The sequence below is a fragment of the Chelonia mydas genome, chromosome 4 (assembly GCF_015237465.2).
Source record: "Chelonia mydas isolate rCheMyd1 chromosome 4, rCheMyd1.pri.v2, whole genome shotgun sequence".
NCBI lineage: Eukaryota > Metazoa > Chordata > Testudines > Cheloniidae > Chelonia > Chelonia mydas.
In genome coordinates this window covers 1,574,270-1,597,283 of record NC_057852.1, presented here as the reverse complement: position 1 = coordinate 1,597,283, position 23,014 = coordinate 1,574,270, and the positions used below count along the sequence as shown (strand labels likewise).

Below are 23,014 nucleotides of genomic sequence, written 5' to 3'. Positions count from 1 at the left end.
GGGAGTTCGCTAGTCTTATAACAAAATAAAGAGGGGGGATTATTTTATTGTTCCTTTTTTTTTTTTTTTTTGAAAAAAGGAAACAGAAGGGGAGTATGAACACTAACTGACTAAAATGCAATGAACGAACACTAATCACTCAAAACAGAAAGTAAAATATAGATGAGGTATTCTCAACTCGGAGGCTGCTGAAGCCCTGTCTCAGGTCAAGGTGGTTGAGAAGGAGCTGATGGCAGTTTGCCCGTGCAACGCTCTATAGCCCTAAAGCAGGGCCCGAGACAGGGACAGCATCTGTGGGGGCTGAATAGACGCTGCTACCTAAAATCTCCGATCTGAGACGTAGGGGGCACAAATAAACGTTCAGTGAAGTACCCACAGGACACTACTCGAAGAAGAATGATACTTCCTTCCTCCCACCCTTTGTCTTATCTATTTAGCCCTTCAGGCCTTGTGCCATGTGTCTCTGCACGGTCCAGCACAACGGGGCCTCCAGTTCTCTTGTAACATCACCCATAATAATGTAACTCTGCTCAACTCACGAAAGGGCAAACCGCAGAGATTAGAAAATACGGAGCGGTGCAGAGACCTTCCTTCCTGCTGACAGTGAATCAGAGTCAAGAACATGTTGAACTAGATTTGATTCTTTGCAACTAGATGTGTAGCCCACTGGCGGTGTGAGTTAAAAGTCCCCCTGTGAGTCAATCCACAGAGAATACAAGATGTTACAGCCCCTAGCAGCGGTGAACTGCACCTTTCAGAGGATCTGGCCTGAGCCAGTTGGAACCCGTTGTTGTCACGCAGAGGCTCATGTCACGCAGTGCTGACTGTGGGGTGCTGGAGACTGTGTTCAGATGACAAGCTATTGTCTTAAGTGTGAGGGGGCTCCTGGTCCTGCTTGAAGGCTAGGGGACCCTGTAGGGAAGTGTCAGTGTGTGATCTGGGGCCTGAGAACACAGGAATGGCCAGATCAGTGGTCCAGCTAGTCCATTGTCCTGTCTTCCAGCAGTGGTCAGTGCCAGAGGCTTTAGAGGGAATGAACGGAACAGGCCAATTATCAAGTGATCCATCCCCTGTCAAGTCCCAGCTTCTGGCAGTCAGAGGTTTAGGGGCACCCAGAGCATGGGGTTGAATCCCTCACCATCCTGGCCTGTCCTCCAGGAACTTATCTAGTTCTTTTTTGAACCCAGGTCTATCTTTGGCCTTCACAACATCCCCTGGCAACAAGTTCCACAGGTTGACTCTGTATTGTTCGAAGAAGTGCTTCCTTTTGTTTGGGTTAAACCTGCTGCCTAATAATTTTACCCGGTAACCCCTGGTTCTTGTGGTGTGTGAAAGGGTAAATAACCCTTCCTTAATCGCTGTCTCTAAACCACTGATGATTTTATAGAATTCTATCCCCTCCCCGCGTCCTCATCTCTTCTCTAAACTGAACAGTCCCAGCCTTATTCGTCTCTCCTCCTAGGAAAGCTGTGCCGCACCCCTAGTCATTGTTTGTTGTCCTTTTCCCAGTCTAATATATTTTTTGAGATGGGGTGACCAGATCTGCACACAGTATTCAAGATGCGGGCGTACCAGAGATTTATATAGTGGCAGTATAATATTTTCTGTCTTATTACCGATCCCTTTCCCAATGATTCTGTTCACTTTTTTGGCTGCCGCTGCACACTGAGTGGATGTTTTCAGAGAACTATCCACAATGACTCCACGATCTCTTTCCTGAGGGGTAACAGCGAATACAAACTCCATCATTTTGTATGTGTAGTTAGGATTATGCTTTCCAATGTGCATTACTTTGCACTTATCAACACCGAATTTCATCTGACATTTTGTTGCCCAGTCAGCCCGTTTTGTGAGATCCCTTTGTAATTCTTTGCAGGGAGCTTTGGACTTAACTCTCTTGAGTAATTTTGTAACATCTGCAAATTTTGTCCCTTCGCTGTTTACATCTCCAGCAGCCAGTGTGCAAAGAGCCGGCCTAGACAAGGAGGGGAAGAGTTCTGCTGCTCTGCCTTAAACTCACAGACTTTACGGCCAGAAGGGACCATCGGGATCATCTCGTCTGACCTCCTGCACATCACAGGCCACAGAGCCTCGCCCACCCACCCCTGTAACAGACCCAGAACCTCTGGCTGAGTCACTGAAGTCCTCAGATCATGATTTTAAAGAGTTCAGGTCACAAAGACTCCGCCATTTACACTAGTTTAAACCTGCAAGTGACCCATGCCCCATGCTGCAGAGGAAAGGGAAAAAACCCACCAAAAAACAAAAAAATCCCTGGGTCTCTGCCAATCTGACCCAGGGGAAAAGTCCTTCCTGACCCCAAATATGGTGATCAGTTAGACCCTGAGCCAGCGTTGTGTCTCTCTGTTTTGGGGTGTTGTTGTAGTAATTGGTCCTGCAAATTTACCCTAATTATGAGCTCAGCTGTGAGACAGGAGTGACAGCTCACAAAATGTCACAATAAGCTATAACAATGAATGTGGAGGGGAAAGGGTGAAAAGGGGAGGGAGACAGACTGAATTAGTCCAAACAAAAATGTCTCCTGATAGAACTCAAAGACTGTGTTAAGATCATGCCTGGTAAACAAGAGAAGTGTGGGATCAGAAATCAGTGAAACAAAATTTGTCAGAAATTAGGCCTAAATGGTGGACAAAATAATGAGCGGACGGGCTATTCCATCCCTCACTCCATTTTGGGGTTCTTAAAAAAAAGATTTTGGCGGGAATATATTTGAACAGATGCAGGGTACTGCTATTCTGGCTGAGAGAAGGGGAAGGAGTGAGCTTCACCATGATGGGTGCCACTCCTCCCTCCCCTGGAACCCCAGGCCTTCTTCGTCCTAATCCTGAGAGATGTCCTGACCAGAGCAGGCCAGAGAGAGGGACCCAGAAGGCAATGCCACGTCCACCAGCTCTGGCTGACTCCTGAACGCCACCTGCAATGTGATGTCTGCCCCCACCAAGGCGTCCTTTTCCTGCTCTATATTATTTCTTCTCCTTCCAGTCTCTCTCCTTTTTCTTTCTGTCTAATAAGGATCTGGCTTAGCTGGCCAAGAAAGCTTATTTTGCAGCACTGCTGCGATCCTGCGACCAAAGAGGCAGCTAAAAGCTATGGCCCAAACAGCCCAGTGCTGGTGTGATTTTTCCAGAGTGGCCGATCAGGTTGTGGGCTGGCTTGTGTTTCTCCGCAGTGAGGCTGCCAGCGAGAGGCAGCACCAGAACAGAAGCTGCATTTTCTCTCTTTGCTACTCTTCTTTCTCTCTGTTGGAAAGAGGTGCCGGCATCAAAGGAAAGGAGCATCACACGCTGGAGAGAGGCAAAGGTGGGACAACTGGGGTGACTCTTGACTCTGCAGCCAGGAAGAGGAGGAACTGACTCCCTCCCAGGGTCACACACCATATTGTCGAAAAACTACTTTATTGTGAATGATGATTTACAGTTTAATATATTCCTAAGAGAGTATTTGATGTTACTTTCTATTCTATCATGATTCCATACTTTCTATTATGGCTCCATGTCTAGTTGGCAGCCGGTATCTAGCGGAGTGCCCCAAGGGTCGGTCCTGGGGCCGGTTTTGTTCAATATCTTCATTAATGATCTGGAGGATGGCGTGGATTGCACCCTCAGCAAATTTGCAGATGACACTAAACTGGGAGGAGAGGTAGATACACTGGAGGGTAGGGACAGGATACAGAGGGACCTAGACAAATTAGAGGATTGGGCCAAAAGAAATCTGATGAGGTTCAACAAGGACAAGTGCAGGGTCCTGCACTTAGGACAGAAGAATCCCATGCACCGCTGCAGACTAGGGACCGAATGGCTAGGCAGCAGTTCTGCAGAAAAGGACCTGGGGTGACAGTGGACGAGAAGCTGGATATGAGTCAACAGTGTGCCCTTGTTGCCAAGAAGGCCAATGGCATTTTGGGATGTATAAGTAGGGGCATTGCCAGCAGATCGAGGGACGTGATCGTTCCCCTCTATTCGACACTGGTGAGGCCTCACCTGGAGTACTGTGTCCAGTTTTGGGCCCCACACTACAAGAAGGATGTGGAAAAATTGGAAAGAGTCCAGCGGAGGGCAACAAAAATGATTAGCGGTCTGGAACATATGACTTATGAGGAAAGGCTGAGGGAACTGGAGATGTTTAGTCTGCGGAAGAGAAGACTGAGGGGGGATTTGATAGCTGCTTTCAACTCCCTGAAAGGGGGTTCCAAAGAGGATGGATCTAGACTGTTCTCAGTGGTAGCGGATGACAGAACAAGGAGTAATGGTCTCAAATTGCAGCGGGGGAGGTTTAGGCTGGATATTAGAAAAACTTTTTCACGAGGAGGGTGGTGAAACACTGGAATGCGTTACCTAGGGAGGTGGTGGAATCTCCTTCCTTAGAAGTTTTTAAGGTCAGGCTTGACAAAGCCCTGGCTGGGATGATTTAGTTGGGGATCGGTCCTGCTTTGAGTAGGGGATTGGACTAGATGACCTCCTGAGGTCCCTTCCAACCCTGATATTCTATGGATCTATGATTCTATGATTCTAGGGACACCATCATAGGACCTAATCACATCAGCCACACCATCATGGGCTCATTCTCCTGCACATCTACCAATGTGATGTTTGCCATCATGTGCCAGCAATGCCCCTCTGCCTTCTACATTGGCCAAACTGGACAATCTCTATGCAAAAGAATAAATGGACACAAATCAGACGTCAAGAATTATAACATTCAAAAACCAGTCGGAGAACACTTCAACTTCCCTGGTCACTCAATTTCAGATCTAAAAGTCGCAATTCTCCAATAAAAATACTTCAAAAACAGACTCCAACCAGAAACTGCAGAATTGGAATTAATTTGCAAACTGGACACTGTTAAATTAGGCTTGAATAAAGACTGGGAGTGGGTGGGTTATTACACAAAGTAAAAACTATTTCCCCATGCTAAGTTCCCCACTGCTGTTACTCACACCTTCCTGTCAACTCTTTGAAATGGGCCATCCTGATTTTCACTACAAAAGGTTTTTTTCCTCCTGCTGAGAATAGCCCACCTTAATTGATTCGCCTGTTAGAGTTGGTATGGCAACCCCCATTTTTTCATGTTCTCTGAGTATATATATCTTCCGACTGTATTTTCCAGTGGATGCATCCAATGAAGTGGGTTTTAGCCCGCGAAAGCTTATGCCCAAATACATTTGTTAGTCTCTAAGGTGCCAGAACTACTCCTCGTTTTGTTTTGTTTTTTGCTGATACAGACTAACATGGCTACCACTCTGAACTAAATGATTGCATCTCTCCCCACAATAGATCTAGAAGCACAAAGAACACCCTAGAGACCAGGCCTTTAAACATTAGGAAACATCAGAGTTAAGGTGACATGTACATACTTTGCGCAGTGCTGTTGTGCATGTGTGTTATGATACAGACTCACAAGTGTGGCCTTGGGGTCAATTCCCTGCCCCCTACAGCATCAATTTCCTCCAGAGTCCCAAGGGAAGTGGTGCTTCCTCCATCCCTTGATGAGATGCCTTTCTGGAGTCTGCTTTGGTCCAAAACTCGCTACTGCGCCATACAGGAGGCCTGTGATGTGTAGGGGGGCCAGATGAGATGATCTAACAGTCTCTTCTGGCCTTCAAGTCTCCAAATCTCTGCAAAACCGAGTGCGGCACATTGAGCATCCTCTGATGGTTCCACGTGTCGCCTGCGTGAGCCCTTGCACGACCACTGAGTGTGTGGGGGCACCCAGGGGGAGCAGCTCAAACACGCAGAGGAGCCGGCTCGGGGCAGGACATGAGCCCTGCAGGGCAGGGGTGGGGGTGGCAGTGACATCACAAGGGCCTTTTGCAGCACTCAGCTGATTGGTGAAAGGAGGTTGGGAGGCGGTGACCTCACAGAGAGTCCACGACAACGGCCAGGGAGGACAGGCTGCAGGGCAGGGGGATCTCAGAGACCCCCGGGGCTTTGCTGCAGGGAGTCTCCTTCTTGAGGTGTCTCCTTGAGGACGCAGAGAGAATTCAGGGTCTCGTATGTGAGCGCGAGGTGGAGCCTCTCTGGAGTTTTCTCCTTTCCCACTGCTCATTGAGCGAGAAGACTGTTAGGATATAGATATTCAGGCCTGTCTGTAAAGGCCTGTACTTTAAGAATTTAGGGGTATTCTTATCACTTGGCTAGTTAGAGGTATAAAAGAAAGAATCAAAATCACTGTCTGCTGGTGTAAGGGCCTTCTCTTACTGTGACAGTCTGAGGCCCTGTTCTTAGGCTAAGGCCTTTGGCTAAGCAGCAGAGGCAGCCATAAGCCAGGAAGCCACCGGTCACATCCTCACATTCCAAACTAGTCACATTGAAAGAAGGTGCTATTGGGCTGTTAGGAATACAATCCTGTCCTGAATACAATCCTGTCCTGATAATTCCTATCACCTCCAGAGAAAGGGAAGTGGCTAGAAAATGTAAAAGGAAACTTAGTTTGATAGCATCCTGTCTGGCAAGAACTCACTTATCAATAGCTGGGATGTGAAATCCTCACTTCTGTATTGTTTTGTCATTATAGTTCCCACTTTGCTATTGTTTCGTCTGTATAATCTCTGTCTGGTTCCTGTGATTGCTTTCTGTCTGCTGTATAATTAATTTTGCTGGGTGTAATCTAATTAAGGTGGTGGGATATAATTGGTTAGCTAATCATGTTACAATATGTTAGGATTGGTTAGTTAAATTTCAGTAGAATGATTGGTTAAGGTATAGCTAAGAATATTACTATATAAATTAGGGGCAAACAGGAAGTAAGTTGGGATTCGAAAATAAGGAAAAAGGAACTTGTATTTAAGCTTGCTGGAAGTTCACCCCAATAAACATCGAATTGTTTGCACCTTCGGACTTCGGGTATTGTTGCTCTCTGTTCATGCGAGAAGGACCAGGGAAGTGGGAGAGTGAAGGAATAAGCTCTCTAACATCTTGGTGCCGTGACTCGGATACATCGCATTGGATAGGTGAGTGGCAGCCTGTAAGTCCCCCTCCCCAACAGTCCGCGCAGCTGCTTGGAGGGGGTATGGCGAACTCTCGTGATGGTAGTTGCGGGTTCTGGCAAGCTGGGGTAACGGATTTTTTGAACAAATGGATAAGGAAGAATCAGGGCCCATACCAGGTGCAGGGGTTCACCTGGGATGAGATTGAGAAGGAGATGGGAGAGGTTTTGGGAGACCCCAAGGGAAAGGAGTGTAGGAAAAAGGGAATGGTATTACAAGGTTTGTGTGCTGGGATGGCATACTGGGTAAAAAGGGAAGCTGATCTCCTCCAACACATTAAGGATTTGGAGGGGATTGTGGATCAGCAACGGATTTTAACAGAAAAATCTGCGTTAGCAGTAGAGGTAGCGGATTTGAAGGCATGGGATGCTGCACGGACAGAGGAGTCTTGTGAGGCAATCCGGAGAGAGAGGGACGAACTGCTGGGGAGAGTAGGAGACTTAGATGAGGAATTGTATCATTGTAAACATGGGGGCAATGGACTTGGGGACCCCAAACCATCCGCCCCACTAATGGAACTGAAGGAGACACCTCCACCACCCTACCCTGAAAAAACACTGTACCCACCACTGCCGGTGGATGTTGTAAGCCGGCGATCCACAGTTACAGCCCCTGCTGAGAGAGGACTACCCGGGAGGAAGCTGCAGGAGGCAGGAATAGTGGCCCCGGTTGCAGGGTGGGGGGACCATGCCCCACAAGTAGTAGAACAGGCAGAAATCCGCCCCTTGTCCCTGAAGGACCGGGAGGCAGTACTGGGCCGTTTGGGAAAGGTACCCCGGGATGATTGGGATCAGTTTGTGCTGTGGCTAGTGGAGGTGGACAGGGAGATGGAGGGTCTAACTCATGAGGACCAGGTGATCTTATGGCGTAGTCTTTTGGGACGAGGCACCTTGGGAATCGATGTGGCAGGAGTGGCACACCCATTTCTAATCCCCGGACAGGTGGCAAAACACTTGTTTGGGGTGTACTCTCGTACTGCGGGGATGAATAAGATGAAGCAAATCCCTGGGGAAACAGGGCGGGATACACTTAATCGCATACAGGCATGGGCACGGTGCTGGGTGGATCCCCTGGATGGTCCATGGGTGTTGCCACAGGCAGGGGCACCGGGACCTGGTGGGGGTGTGGAGCAGGGTAGGGGTGTGGAATTGCTGGAGAAATGGTTGGAGCTGAGCAATCCGCAGTTCATGGGGCATTTAAGGTTGCAGCACCCTGAACTTGCTCCCAATCAGCTACCCCAGTTTCTGGAACAGGCAGATGTGTGGAGGCAGATGCATCAGGGGGAAGAGCCAGTCCATGCTATTACTGCGGGGGATCAATACAAGGTGGAAAGGAGTGGGTCAGCCTGGAGAGGAGGAGGTAGAGGGAGAGTTCGTGGCTTTGGGAGGGTAGTCAGGGACGAGCGGGCAGCTATAGAGCAACAGATCCAGAGACTGCAGGCTAAACTGACTACCCATGATCTTACCAGATCAGGGGGAAAGTGGTCCCGGAGACCAAGGGACTGGGGACTGCCTGAAATGCCAGACACACAATTTTGCATGGAGACAGGAATGTGTTCGGTGCCAGGACCCCCGGTCCCCCCATGAACCAGTGGGAGGGACAGAGGTGGGTGCTGCAACTTAGGGGTGCCCTGGGAGGCGTCCTGTCCATGTTCTCAGTTTAGGACGGGATGCATCTGGTCGCCCCACGCTCCAGGGGGCAATCGAAGGGAGTCCCATGAGGGATTTTTTGATAGACACTGGAGCAGCCATCAGTTTAACCACATGGGGGCAGGGGAGACCCTCAGAAGGGACTGTGACAATTGTAGGGGCAACAGGAGGGGAGACACAGTTAACCCTGAGGCGGGGACAAATCAAAGGAATCTGGGGGGAAGGGGAGATTATGTGGGGTTGTAATGATATGCTTAATCTGTTGGGGGCAGGAGATTTACACAAACTGGGACTTGTACTGGATTTAGCCAATTGGGTGTGTTTACTGGGGCAAACGCAGGACGGTCAGGGCTATACCATTCCCATGGGGATAGCCACTATGACCATTAAAGCGGCACATGCCCTCCCACCACCCCCGGCTGGGTGGGAACACATCCCTGTGTGGGCGAAGGATAACCTGGATTGTGGTAGGGGCAGCATGGAGGTACTGATGGAGGGAGGGGACCCTCCCCCACAGAAACAGTATCCTATTCCTCGGGAGGCATTGGCAGAGGTGGGGGCAACTATTGGGGAATTGGAACAGAGGGGACTGATTCGGGCAGTTGCATCCCCTTGTAATGCTGCTGTGTGGCCCGTGAGGAAGCCAAATGGCAGCTGGCGCCTCACTGTGGATTACAGGGCACTAAATGCTCTGGCCAATTCGCCAGCCTCAGTGGTGGCAGCGTACCCTGAAATGTTGGCCCGTATTGGACCCCAATTCCGAATTTTCACTGTTTTGGACATAGCTAATGGGTTTTGGTCTCTGCCACTAGCTACCTCATGTCAGTATAAAACTGCATTCACATGGGAGGGCAGACAATTCTGCTGGACAGTCCTACCCCAGGGATATAGGGACTCCCCTGCAATTTTTCACAGATACATGAAACAGGCTCTGGAGGGGGTGGATTCAGCAAGGTGCATACAATATGTAGACGACCTGTTGCTAATGTCAGGGACAGAGGAAGAAGACAGGGAACTAACTGAGCAGGTCCTGCAAGCTTTGGCAAGAGCAGGGTTGAAGGTCAATGGGAAAAAGGCTCAGATGGGACAGACAAGAGTGACCTACTTAGGAGTGGAAGTGTCTCAGATGGGAAGGGAAATCGATAAGGGACGGGTGCAACTGATCCAGTCCCTGCCACTGCCTACGGATGTTAAAAGCTTGCAAAGTTTTCTGGGTCTAACTGGATTTTGCAGGGATTTTGTGGCCAATTATGCAGAAATAGCCCAGCCTCTATTTGACCTAACCCGAGCCTCAACTTGGGAATGGTCAGAAGAGTGTACTGAGGCAGTGAGAGTGCTAAAGGAAAACCTGGCCAGTGCTCCAGTGCTGGCCTCCCCGGATGGGGAGAAATTCTTTTATCTGTACCCTTTGGTATCAGACACTACCATTGGTTGTGCATTAACACAGGAGTATGGAGCAAAGGACCGACCTGTGGCCTTTGCCTCTCGACTTTTGAGTGCTGTGGAATTGAAGTACGGATGGTGTGAAAAGGTGCTGTTGTGCACCTACTGGGGGGTAGGGAAATTTAAATACCTTACGGGAATGCAGAAAGTAATAGTCCGATCTCATCATGACCCCCTGCGGCTGTTAAACATGCACACTATCTTACAGGGACAAGTGAGTGGGCAGCGTATTGCTAAATGGTTGCTGGCTCTACAGGCAGAAAACATTACAGCAGAGGTGTTAAAGGAACCCACAGTCTGGGTAGCTGGATTACATCTGGCTGGCACCCCACACCAATGTGAAGCCAGCCCAGGTAAAACCCAACATCAGGTGTTTCGGGCGGCTAACCCCAATCAGGTAAAAGAGGGGACACTGGTATGGTTTTTGGATGGAAGTTGTAGGTATCAAGGGGGACGGAAAACTGCAGGCTTAGCTGTTGTGGGAATCAGAGGCAATGAGACAGTCAGCACGATTGGTTTCTCACTAGAAGCAAAGTCAGCTCAGGAGGCAGAACTGGCAGCCTTGCTAACAGCTTTAAATGAAGTGGATCCCAAATTGGAGCCAGAATGTTGGGTGGTGGTAGATTCAGATTATGTATTTCGTGGTGCCACATTAATGCTGAGATGGTGGGCAGATAATCATTTCAGGGCAACAGACGGCTCCACAATCAAGCATGCTACCTGGTGGAAGCGAGTGGAGGAGCTGAGTCACTGTTTTACACGGATCAATGTGGTAAAGGTAAAGGCACACAAGAAAACAGGACCCCTAAGCAAAGGAAATAATCTGGCTGACGTAGAGGCCAGGCGGGCTGCAACAGAGGCACCCCCATGGCCCTGGGAGCCAGAAGAGAGAGTGCCTGTAGCAGTGATAACAAGAAGCGGGGTGGATACAGATCGGGGAGGGCGAATTCGAGAGTTGCAGGAATCCGACCCAGGACTGGAAGGCATCATGAAACTTGGGGACAGGCATGTGCCAAAGGTGGAACTAATGGAAGGGATTTGGTGTGTCTTAACAATTGAGGGACCGGTAATGTTGTGCCCTCAGGGAAGTCGGACGGCTTTCTTAAGCTGGGTGCATGGAAGCTTGGCAGGGGGACACCCTGGGTTTGAGGAGGCACTGGGAACTTTAAAAAGGTTGTGCTGGTGGCCAGGAATGGCAGCTGATTTAAAATCACATCTGGAACGTTGTTTGGACTGTGCCAGGCACAGCCCACCTCACAAGGTGCTAAGGGGAGAATTAATGAGACAAACCCCAAGGGGACCATGGGAAAGAATACAGATTGATTACACAGGACCCTTACCACCAGATCACAGGAAAAACCGATTCATGTTGGTGGTAGTGGATGCTTTCAGCCGGTGGGTGGAAGCTTTCCCCACAAAGTATCAAACTGCCCGGGTAACTGCTGCAATACTGGTAAATGAGGTATTCACTCGCTGGGGGGTCCCAAAGGTGATTGACTCAGACCAAGGAGCTGCTTTTCGGTCAGATCTGTTAGGGGAGCTATCAGCCCTCACTGGAATCACACAGTTGTTCCATATTGCTTATCACCCCCAGGCTGCGGGGCAGGTGGAACGCATGAACCGCACCATTAAAAGTGAGCTAAGAAAGAGAGTGGAAATCGGAGGAAAAAACTGGTCACAGTTACTGCCCTTTGTCTTAATGAGAATAAGGGCCCGAGAATCAAAGGGCACAGGATTTTCTCCGTATGAAGCTCTCATGGGAAGGCCTATGGAACGGTGGGAAAATCTACTTACCCCAGTACCTGGGGAAGTCACTACACATGGCTTAACACAAGAATGGATTTTAACTTTAATCGAACATGTAAAACAAGTACAGCAGGCGGTGGCCTGGCGAGACGAGCAAGGAGCAGCAAGAGTCAAAGCATGGTATGACCTGCCTGGGGAGCGTAATCTACCCATGGTGGGAGATCTAGTGATGTACAAGATTCCAGGTCAACACCATCCATTCCCAGCTCCTAAATGGAAGGGCCCCTATCTTGTCCTTGACTAGTTAGGGCCCAGTCTGCTATTACTGGGTACAGAGAATGGAGGACGGGAGTGGGTTCACTGCACGCAAATAAAAAGGTACAAACAGGGGATTGGGAAAGGGGACGTGTAAATTTTGTTATGTGTGTATTACAGGTTAATTCAAAAAGGAGAAACGGATGAAAATTCCCTGGCCCTGGATGGAACAATTACTAGTGCTAATCACAATTGTCACATTTACAAATTCTATTCAGATCCCACGATGTGAAGTGTCAAAAGGAGGAAACACATGGACGGCTACACATGCAACCTGTGGTAATAAAGCTAATGAAGACTATGAGAATCTCCCCATAGAAAGATGTACCACTAATACTCCAACAGGAATTTGGCAGTGTCGGTATATGGTTTATGGATTAGATAGGGGAATCCCAACCAGGTGGAGAATATCAAATTTATCAGGAAATATCACATGGTACTCCCTGGGTGCTGCCATGATTAACGATAGTGGAAAACACAGTTACCCAGCTATGTGGTTTGTTACGGAGGGTCCAAAGAATATAACCCTCTGGTCCCCTGGAGCAAATGAACCCTCTGGGGAAAATAGGGCCCCACATTTAGGGTGTGATGTTACCATATGTAACCACAATGCTACTTCCATGGAAGATAATCCCCGAGGGTGTGATTGTTATGTACATATTACATTAGGTGTAAAATCCCCTTTGGGACGCTGGGTGTACGATGAGTTAACCATTTTACAGAATGTAACCCTACAGGTGATATGGATGCCAAGTTGGAAGAATCCAAATTTAAAGTGGCCACAGCCTGGAGCCAAGAATATTCCCCGACGAGCAAATGTCTGGGAGCCATTGTGGGAGCAGGTGCAGCCAGCTCTTTTTAACGTGTCCTTTCACTCTATTACATGGGTGGTACGCCCCAAGGAATGGTGGGTGGACCAAATCCATCCTAATTGTAGTATGTACATAAAAGGATTGAAACAACAATTCAATGCATGGGTGAGGGGACACACCTGGAATCGTCGTCGGAAAAGGGGATTTCGGGCAGCTGGGAACACTATGCTGGGTACATGGAATCTGGGGGACGAGTGGGTAACCAAACAATTAGTAAGCCAAAATGTGAAATTTCAACAACAAATTAATGAATTAATGGCACAGCATCTATCAGCAGTTGCCACAGGGTGGAGGACAGCAGTAGAGGTAAACTTGCAGTTAACGCATTGGGCAGGGGACCTGGTGACATGGGTAGAGGATGGCTTCAGAAGACGAACATGGGGAGAAGTGTGCGTAGGTATTCAAAATGCTCAGTTAATAATGTTAATGGATATTATGAGAGATGCTTGGTCAGAACAATGGCCTTCAGTATTAAATCGGGAGGCTAGTCCATATCTATCCACAATTGCAAAAACATACCCATCTACCTGGAAAATAACATCCCCGACCTGTGGGGAGAGTTCTTGTGTAATTTTTACTATGATACCATGGGAAGGAAATGCAAATAAGGTGGTTCCCTTGAACCCTATGGGAGTAAGTAGGGAAGGGGGAGCACGTTGGGAGCCACTAGGGAATAGGTGGGGGGGATGGAATGGGGTAAACTGGACTGTCATCACATTAAGCAGTTGTATATCCAGAGGAGGAATATGGATGTGCCCCTCTCCTATGACTATGGAGGAGCAGGATCAATGGCCTATTGCAAAGGGGGGGCATTTAGGGGTAATGTATATGGGGTACGGTGTATTCTGTTGGGAATGTATCCAATCCTGCAATATAACACTAGGAGGCAAAATCCTTCCAGTGTATGACAAAATTATGAGCTTCTATACACTGCCACCTGGACTATGGTGCACCAATGGATCAGTGGACTTAATCGTTGTAAACAATCGAACCAGCACCTACTACCCCATACCGTACCAAGTAGTTGAATTGGTTTGGACAATACCAAATTTCACTGTGGATATTCAATGGACACACAATATGGACAAAAGTACACAAAGATTACAAGAGCAACTTGCTGCAAGCGCCAACAGTTGGACACACTTACAATCCACACTACAGGATGGCGCTGACAAAATTTTAACCTTATCAAAGGAGGAGAAGCAGTGTTTTTGGTGGTGGCCAGGATGTTGGACCATACTGCAGTGGTCAGGACTCTCGGTGTTGCTGTGGATTATCATAGCAGCTGTTGTATTGTTAATTATATGTGTGTTACATTGCATATGGAAACGATCAAGGGGGGCACAACCCCCTAGAGAACAGCCACTAATTATAACCTATAAGTAATGTAGTAAGCCCCCGCCAAGTGTACTAGACAACCCGGACCCAACCTTCTCGGGCCCACTATACTGGGAAGTCTGGAACACTAATTGGAATAGGTGTAGTATGTCCGTACGAGAGAAGGTGCAGGGCTTGGTACTACACAAGGGGCAGTGGGACAGATGGAGCGTCGACACCTTCCACCTTGATGCCTGGCCCTATCAGGAAATGTGTCGCCATATGTCCTATGCTTTTCCAGGGATACCTGGGCAGGAGGATCCCAAAAGAAAAAGAAAAAAAAGGGGTAGGAAGTGTTAGGATATAGATATTCAGGCCTGTCTGTAAAGGCCTGTACTTTAAGAATTTAGGGGTATTCTTATTACTTGGCTAGTTAGAGGTATAAAAGAAAGAATCAAAATCACTGTCTGCTGGTGTAAGGGCCTTCTCTTACTGTGACAGTTTGAGGCCCTGTGCTTAGGCTAAGGCCTTTGGCTAAGCAGCAGAGGCAGCCATAAGCCAGGAAGCGAACAGTCACATCCTCACATTCCAAACTAGTCACACTTGAAAGAAGGTGCTATTGGGCTGTTAGGAATACAATCCTGTCCTGAATAAGATCCTGTCCTGATAATTCCTATCACCTCCAGAGAAAGGGAAGTGCCTAGAAAATGTAAAAGGAAACTTAGTTTGATAGCATCCTGTCTGGCAAGAACTCACTTATCAATAGCTGGGATGTGAAATCCTCACTTCTGTATTGTTTTGTCATTAGAGTTCCCACTTTGCTATTGTTTGTCTGTATAATCTCTGTCTGGTTCTGTGATTGTTCCTGTCTGCTGTATAATTAATTTTGCTGGGTGTAATCTAATTAAGGTGGTGGGATATAATTGGTTAGCTAATCATGTTACAATATGTTAGGATTGGTTAGTTAAATTTCAGTAGAATGATTGGTTAAGGTATAGCTAAGAATATTACTATATAAATTAGGGGCAAACAGGAAGTAAGTTGGGATTCGAAAATAAGGAAAAAGGAACTTATATTTAAGCTTGCTGGAAGTTCACCCCAATAAACATCGAATTGTTTGCACCTTCGGACTTCGGGTATTGTTGCTCTCTGTTCATGCGAGAAGGACCAGGGAAGTGGGAGAGTGAAGGCCATCCTGGCTAATCCCCATTGATGGAGTCTTGTTGTGTGTGTTTGTGTATGTGTGACGTGTGTAGCGTTTTCTGTCTGTGTGACATGGTGTGTGTCATGTTGTGCGTGTGTGAGACATGTTTGTGAGTGAGACGTGCGACGTGCTGTGCGTGCGTGCGACGCACAACATTTTGTGTGTGTGAAGTGCGATGTGCTGTGTGTATGACGTATGATGGAGTCTTGTGTTCAGTGTGTCTGTGTGTTGAGTTTTGTGCCGTTTTGTGTGTCATGTTGAGTGTGTGTTGTGTGGTTGTGGTGTCATGAGACATGTTGTGTGTATGTCGTGTGTGTCGCACACAGAGACACAACACATCGCACACCGCACGCACAACACGTCGTGTGTAGCACGTCACACACATGTCGCAGGCACACACACAGCACGTTGCACATCACACGCACAACATGTCGCATGTAGCACGCACACATACAAAACGCATACATACAAAGCATTGCACGTCGCATGAACACACACAACACGTCGCCTGTCGCACGATGCACATCGCACATAGCGCGGCCACATACAACACGTCAAACATCGCACTGACAACACGTAGCATGTCGAACATCATACACACAGCACATCGCACTTCACACACACAAAACGTTGCGCGTCGCACGCACAGCACGTCGCACGTCACACTCACAAACATGTCTCACACACGCACAACATGACACACACCATGTCACACAAACAGAAAACACTACACAAGTCACACATACACAAACACAGACAACACGACACACAACATGTCACATACACAGCACAACACACAAAAAAGCACACAACACAACACAAGCACACAACCTGACACACAACACATCACAGACACCCACACAGACACACACACACACAACACGTCACACACACTCAACACAACACTCTAGACGACACACAACACACACAGAATGTGACACACAACACCATACACACACACAACACATCACACAAAACGTCACACAAACACACACAAGACGACACACAACATGACACACACACACTACATCACACAAAACACGTAACATGACACCACACACACAACACCATACACACACTGAACACGACACACAAAACGGACCACAACACAACACACACACCATGTCACACACAACACATCACACATACACACCACACCACAAACACACACAGCACGTCACACACACACAACACTACACAAAACACATCTCACACACACACACCCACACACCACGTCACGTCACCACAAACACACAACCAAACACAATCCGTACAACACTCTAGACGACACACAACACACACACGACACACAACCCGTCACACACACACACAACCCGTCACACACAAACACATAACACAACACACACAACACGTCACACACACAACACGTCACACAGACAGACAAACACACACAACATGACACACAACGTGTCACGCACATACACCACCACACGTCACATGACACCACAAACACACCACACATAAACACAACATGTCACACACACACAGAAATACACAACACGACACAGAACACGTCACACAGATAGACACAAACACATACAACATGACACACGACACACACACAACACGACACAGAACACGTCACACAGATAGACACAAACACATACAACATGACACACGACACACACACAACACGACACAAAACACGTCACACACACACACGTCACATGACACCACAAACACAACATCACACACACTCAACATGGCAAACAAGAAGACATGCACATGTGAAGTGTGAGGTGCGACGTCTTCTGTTTACGTGTGCGACGTGCAATGTTTTGTGTGTGTGATGTGCGACGCAGGGCGTGTTGTGTGTGTGACGTGCGATGTGCTCTGGGTGGGGTCTGTGTGTGTTTCTGCACAAGCTGATTGCGATGTCCCGGAGGCCAACAGCAAAGAGGGTTCGGCGTCAGCTTTCTTGCCCTGCCGTCAGTCTGCCACCTGGCTGGGGTGACAGCTGCTGGGGACCCCAGGAGCTGCTGAGAGACGCGGAGGATCCCTCGGAAGGGAGAAGACGACGTGAGAATCAGACTCTTCCAGCAACGAGCCACATTTGCCCAGTGCTGACGCTGTCAGGCCTCCCAATTTTGGGCCAGAAACCAACAGCCAAATCGAGCTGGAAAATTGAACCACTTGCAAATGGCCCTTCTAGCCTGTCACCAGGCCGTAGGCGACCGTCTGGGGGTGAGCTGTGGGCTCCCGAGAGGGAGAATCCAGGGCCTGCCTCTTTGCTTCCCACGGCCAGGTATTTTCAGCCCCCAACAATTAGGGGAAGAACAGGGAGATGAAAAGCCAAAGAAAGTTTCAAGAGTTCTCCTTCCTGGCTGAGCTGGCTGCGCTGCCCAGGTCACGAATGGTCATTCTGGGAAGGGATGTGGGTCTGGTCCACTTTGAAGGTGGTTGATCTGGGGAAGGATGTGGGTCTCAGATATCTGGAGGATTGGCCCAGAGCCCAGTCTTGTGGGGGCACAGCTGGTGGTCCTCATCCTCCTCTGTCTGCCTCTCTTGTGCCAGAGAAGGCAAGCCAGGCGAGTACCAATAATGATGCTGTCAATAAAATGGAATCAAGTTGTGGATGTTTTTTCTTTTCAAACATATTTTCACACTTTTCAATCGGCCCCTGGTAGTTCCTAGGAGAAATGTGAAGGAGGAGATATTGGAACAGTTCCCTCTTTGTGGGAGCAACAGCTGGCTGGGGTTTTGGCTGCTCAGGCTTTTGTTCCCTGGTTTTACCCACTGGGGTTTCTTTTGCATGGATTTCATGTACCTGTGTGTAAGTTTTTGCCCTAAGGCACCCAGCTGTACACGTTTTATCTACAATCTTTACAAGTTGAAGTTGCAGATGGAGGGGGCTCCCAGCAATGGCAGCCTTAAGGGGGTGGGCGGCTAGAAGCTGGGGGACTGGATCGGGACCCCCCAAAACTTACTGGTCTCTCTGCCCTGCAGTTTTAGTCCCCCCAGATTAGCCTGATTATCACAACAAAATTTTGTTTCTCCTGCTGCTAACAGCCCACCTTCATCGATTAAGAGTTGCTATGGCAACCCCCATTTTCTCCTCTTCTCTGTATCGATATATCTATATCTTCCTGCTGTATTTTCCCCTGCATGCATCTGATGAAGTGGGCTTTAGCCCATGAAAGCTTATGCTCAGATAAATTGGTTCGTCTCTAAGGTGCTACAAGTCGTCCTCATTCGCTTTTCCTGACTGATTATGCTGGGGGCTCTGCCTGGCTCCAGCGCTCCAGTCCCTCAGCTACAAAGGCCACCTGGGAACCCTGATCGATTCCAGCTTCAAGGAGTGCTGAGATCCATCTGTCTCTTTCTGTGCCTCTGTCTCTCTCTAGGAATAGCCTCCTGACCCTGCCTCCTGTGATCTGTTATAGTTTGCTAGCCCCCCACCCCACCTCCATGGGTGTTTTTGGCTTCTCCATGCACTCTGCAGCAACGCTCCTTGTACCCAAGCTAAAGATCCCTGCAGCCCCAAAAATCCTCGGGGGTTTGCTCAGCAAGTGGGTTACGAGCAGAATGGTTGTGGGGTGAAGGTGGGGATAGGGAGGTGCTGAACCTGGAGGCAGAGGAGGGTGGCAGATTAAGGTGTTGCTCAGCCCAGCCCGCTGAGTCCAAGGACATATGAGGGGACCAGCTTTAAGTTGCTGTTCGATCCAGCCCACTGAGTCCCGGGACACATCAGGGGTCAGCTTGCAAGTGCTGATGACCCAGTCCTCTCTGACATGCCATGTTCATGTGTGTCTGCCTGTGTGTCTGTTCATGTTCATCACATTTGGGGGCTGGAAGACCCCAGCCCTGGGGAACCGAGGTCCTGCAGGGTAGCTCCATTGGGAGGGAACTTGCAGAAGGAAGGAGTAGCGCTCCATAGGAAAAGACAAGTGACAAAAGCAGCACATTGACAGAATTGCAGAATCTCCCCCCACCAGAAGAGTAACCCTAACAAATGGGCGTACCCCAAGGTAAAGGGCAATTCTGGTAACAGCTCATTTGGGGCTTGTTTGGAAGGGGGATGGACGTCATTCTTGCAACAAGGCACCTGCTATGGCCAAAAACACTTTAGCCCTGTGCGCCCTTCCAGACAAGTCTTATGTCCCAAATACTTTGGGTCTTCCGGGATAAGTCCCCGAATAATCAAGGATCTTGACCAAAAAGGTCGTCACGTCTGAAAAGGAAGAAAGATTGTCGTTGTGGAGACCATGAAACAAGCCCTGCAACTTTTGGACACGTATCCTGGCAGTCCACAGGGTGCACGTCAAGGAACGTTCAAAGCGAGACGGGCGTTCTTTTTGGGGAGACTAACCCCCATTGCGCTGACCAAAGAAGGGGGAAGTGGGAGCCTGCAGCGCCATCTAGCGGCCAAAGGAGAAATCGCCGGCTTCTGGACCTGTGTGCGCCCTTGGTTCGGTTCACATGCAAAGCTGTGTCATGCCAGGTTGGGAAAACGGGGTTCTGCTGCACAACATCATCCTCTGGAATAACTCAACCCTCCCTGCAAGTTATTAGTACCATGCTATAGTCATGCAAAGAGACCCTGTCCAAGATCAGGGCCTCTTTTGTGCCAGATATTGTCCAGACCCTATCCAAGATCAGGGACCCATTGTGCTGGATGCTGCATAGACCCCCAACCTAGACTGGGTTTCCCATTGTTCTGGGCACTGCACAGACAACAAACAGGCACTGAGAGAAGTAGGGAGTTGCATAAGGTCTGGAAGAGGAAGGAATAGAACCCAAGTGTCCTGATCCCATGTGCCAGACATGAGGTGCTCCTGGACCAGCCCTCACGGCATGGGAAATAGGTTGGCAACATTTTCTCCAATAAGCAAGGGGGCTGCACTGGGATCCCAGGGACTGAACCTGAGCAGGCGCACCCTGAAGCCCCACTTGTATTTGGAGGGAATAATAAAACCACATTACTGGGAGATTCAGTTTGGCTTTCAGCCCTGAAAGCTACTTCCCGCAGAACTGTGCCCCTACTGAACCTCCATCCAGCTCCCTGCAGCTCTACATCCCTTTCTGCAGCGGTTCTCAACCTGATAGGACACCTCCTACGATGCACTGCTACGAGTGACGCTCTCAAACAGGTCCCCACAGCTCCACAGCCTCCCCCCACCGGGAGGCAGGTGTGAGAGGATTGTTCTCCCCAACTGACAGAGGGAGAAACAAAGGCAGAGAAAGGTGAAGGGCCTTGTCTTCCATCACACAACCTGTCGGGATAGAGTTGGGAACAGGACCCGGGTGTTCTGGCTTTCAAACGAACCATCAGTCTGGAGTTTCACACACTGAATGATCAGAATAAAGGGACCTGCAATGAGCTACAGACCAACAACCATTCACACTGATTCTTCAGCAAGTGTTTTAGAAGCACGAGAACACCAGCGAGAACCAGGAACGGCTCAGAGACAATCAGCAGCGAGAAGGAGAACAATTCACCAAGCAGATGATTGGTTCTGGCTTATTTGCTGGGCCTTAAACGAGAACAACAAAGTCCTGAGTCTCCTCCCTGCCACGAGACCCCCTGCTCAGCCAGTCAGCGTGGAGACTCTGGCGGTGGGCTGAGGGTTCCCCAGATGGCCCAGGGATGGCTCAGGTCACCGGTGAGGATCACTCTCAGAGCACGCTTCCTGTCCCATCTCTTTGGGAGGCCTCCCACCATGAGGGCGACAGAGCAGCCCCCTCCTCGCCAGTGGAGGGAGGGAAGCAGGAAAAGGGAAACCAAAAAAGACAAACCCCAAGGACTCGAAGGGACAAAGGCCTAGCTGGGGGAAAATTGTCCCACCTTAACCTCCTGTTTTCCGTGCTGAGAATTTGGCCAGCACCGGGCGGATCAGGCTGCCTCGGTACCAAACCTCTCTGGGGCTCTTACCTTCTCCACGGGGACGTCTGTCTTCTCGCTCAATGAGCAGTGGGAAAGGAGAAAACTCCAGAGAGGCTCCACCTCGCGCTCACATACGAGACCCTGAATTCTCTCTCAGTCCTCAAGGAGACACCTCAAGAAGGAGACTCCCTGCAGCAAAGCCCCGGGGGTCTCTGAGATCCCCCTGCCCTGCAGCCTGTCCTCCCTGGCCTGCCGCGAGATCCAGCTAGGTCGGGGCTGTCCTGGGCTCCGTGGGGGGAGGGCTCAGCTGGGAGAAGGGGCAGACTAGGGGAGTTTGTCTCTGATATATAAGGGCTTTGTCAGCAGGAAGCTGTAGATCACATGCTCGGGGTGACAGTGGGGTTTGAACTGGGGCAGCAGCAGCAGGGGAGCGATGTGTGTGTGTGTGTGTGTGTGTTTGTGTTGGGGGGGGAGGGGTTCACTTGGTAAAAATGAACCTGCCAGGCCTCTCCCGCTGCTGGAGCAAAAGCCTCTCATTTATCGCCTCAATTCCCCTCATGAAAATCTCCACCCCTCCCCCGGCGCTGAGGGACCCCCTCACTCCCATGGAGATTTTTAATTGTTCTAACTTGTCCTTGGCCTTGTCCAAACAGTTTTCCCAGACAAATTATCAAGAACATTTCAAATGAGAAAACCAAAACAAACCAAATGAAAACCACAGAAACCCCCCCACACACAGTTTGGGTCTGAATTTTTCTATTGAAATTTGAAGACAATAAAACTCATCCCTCTGATGGCCAGAACCCAAAGCTAGACCTCCCCCCATCTCTGTGACTTCACTGCCAAACCACCGATGCGCTAATGCCTCTTGTGAGACATTTTCCTGCACAGCACTGCTGCTAGTCCATGGTTCCATGTGTCACTCGTTTCTCTAGCACAGGTCAGTCCCTGGCCCTGTGCTCCAGACATCCTCATTCACATCAAGCTGCAAGTTGAGAATCATTTCCCATTCCCGCTTTGTGGGAGGGGAGACTTTTGAAAGCCCTCTCTGTGCGACTGCACATGGCAAAGCAAAGAGAACAAACCCCAAATCCCCCCTGTGCTTTCGGAGCCAGGTTTGTTGTGGAAATTCTCTATTTCACTTCAACCTCTTTGGTCACTCAATTACAGACCTAAAAGTGGCAATTCTTCAACAAAAAAACTTCAAAAACAGACTCCAAGGAGAGACTGCTGAATTGGAATTAATTTGCAAACTGGATACAACTAACTTAGGCTTGAATAAAGACTGGGAGTGGGTGTGTCATGACACAAAGTAAAACAATTTCCCCTTGTTTATTTTCCCTCCTACTGTTCTTGTATAGTGCTGGAAATGGCCCACCTTGATTATCACTACAAAAGATCACCCCCACCCCACCCCCCCAGCTCTCCTGCTGGTAATAGCTCACCTTTCCTGATCACTCTCCTTACAGTGTGTATGGTATCACCCATTGTTTCATGTTCTCTGTGTATATAAATCTCCCCACTATAGTTTCCACTGCATGCATCCGATGAAGTGAGCTGTAGCTCACAAAAGCTTGTGTTCTAATACATTTGTTAGTCTCTGAGGTGCCACAAGTC

At 49.0% G+C, this 23,014-nt stretch overlaps 1 protein-coding gene and 2 long non-coding RNA genes across 3 annotated transcripts in view; 1 reads left to right on the top strand and 2 right to left on the bottom strand.

The window, feature by feature from the left end:
* LOC102930774 (class I histocompatibility antigen, F10 alpha chain) overlaps window positions 1-23,014 on the bottom strand; it is a 1,343,638-nt gene that overhangs the window by 63,284 nt on the left and 1,257,340 nt on the right. The gene's annotated exons all lie outside the window — the stretch shown is intronic.
* Window positions 1-23,014, top strand: part of LOC119566052 — a 302,951-nt gene that overhangs the window by 17,939 nt on the left and 261,998 nt on the right. The gene's annotated exons all lie outside the window — the stretch shown is intronic.
* LOC122465617 lies at window positions 1,239-6,340 on the bottom strand. Its single transcript, XR_006290594.1, has 3 exons — window positions 6,327-6,340; window positions 2,909-2,911; window positions 1,239-2,760 (listed from the first exon to the last, which is right to left on the bottom strand). It is a non-coding gene; the product is annotated as an uncharacterized LOC122465617 (long non-coding RNA).